We start from the raw sequence: 867 nt of genomic DNA, 5'->3' as shown, positions 1-867 counted from the left end.
GGAAGTAACCCAAGTATCAGAAGGGCATGTCCTGCGCACATCTACACGCCAACCATCAGGCAGATCACCGGAAGACTCAAGGAAGAATTCCGACGCCTGCTCCAAATACAGCGAGCCTCCACGTAGGCGGGAGCTGCTACACACGTGGACTCTGTGGGGTGTGTTCAAGCGGTGATGGGCACCAGGTGCAGCCCCGCCGTTCACGACAGGAGACTCAGAAACAGCGAACAATTCTGGGTGAGGCGCTGGCCAAGAAAAGAAATGAACAGCTTCCAAGGCTTGCGCGACAGCCGCATTCCTGCGCAAACCCGCGTGGACTGGGACCGGACCGGAAAGTGCGTATTCTCCGGCTTGTTGCCTCCGCGTCGGTGGCGGCATGCTCTCGGCCTTGAGCGGAAAACAAAGGTCCGGCCCTGCAGCGGAAGTGCGGGCTGTGGGCCTCAAGGCCCGGAGGCAGAGGCAACGACAGGAGGAGGCTTGAGGCCCGCCGCCGCTGTGGCCTGCAGAGAGCGCACGTGCGCACAAGCGGATGCTCCCGCGGCGGGGCGGGGAGCCCGGGGGCGGGGGGAGAGCGGGGAGGGCGGGGGGGGGAGCTCCCATCCACCTCCGGCCCAGCCGGCAGGGAGTCTGGACCTGGCGCGGAGGCGGCTCTGACACGTGCGGGTGTTTTCCCCAAATCGCAGGTAAGTTGTGTGGTGCTTGCGGTGGGGCGGGCTTCTGGCCGTCCATTTGCAAGTGAGGCTCGTGGCTCCACGGTGGAGTTGCGGCGCTGGCGAGACTCTACCTGGACGTGAAAGACAGGGTTTTCACCCCGCCCCTCAAGGCACTTGCGTTGTGTCTTCTCTTTAGGGCCCCCTTTGTCCCGCG

This window comes from Eumetopias jubatus, unplaced genomic scaffold (genome assembly GCF_037043125.1).
Source record: "Eumetopias jubatus isolate StellerSeaLion01/CBP00866 unplaced genomic scaffold, mEumJub1_p1.0 scaffold_11, whole genome shotgun sequence".
Classification (NCBI taxonomy): domain Eukaryota; kingdom Metazoa; phylum Chordata; class Mammalia; order Carnivora; family Otariidae; genus Eumetopias; species Eumetopias jubatus.
Note: the sequence above shows the minus strand (reverse complement) of the source record.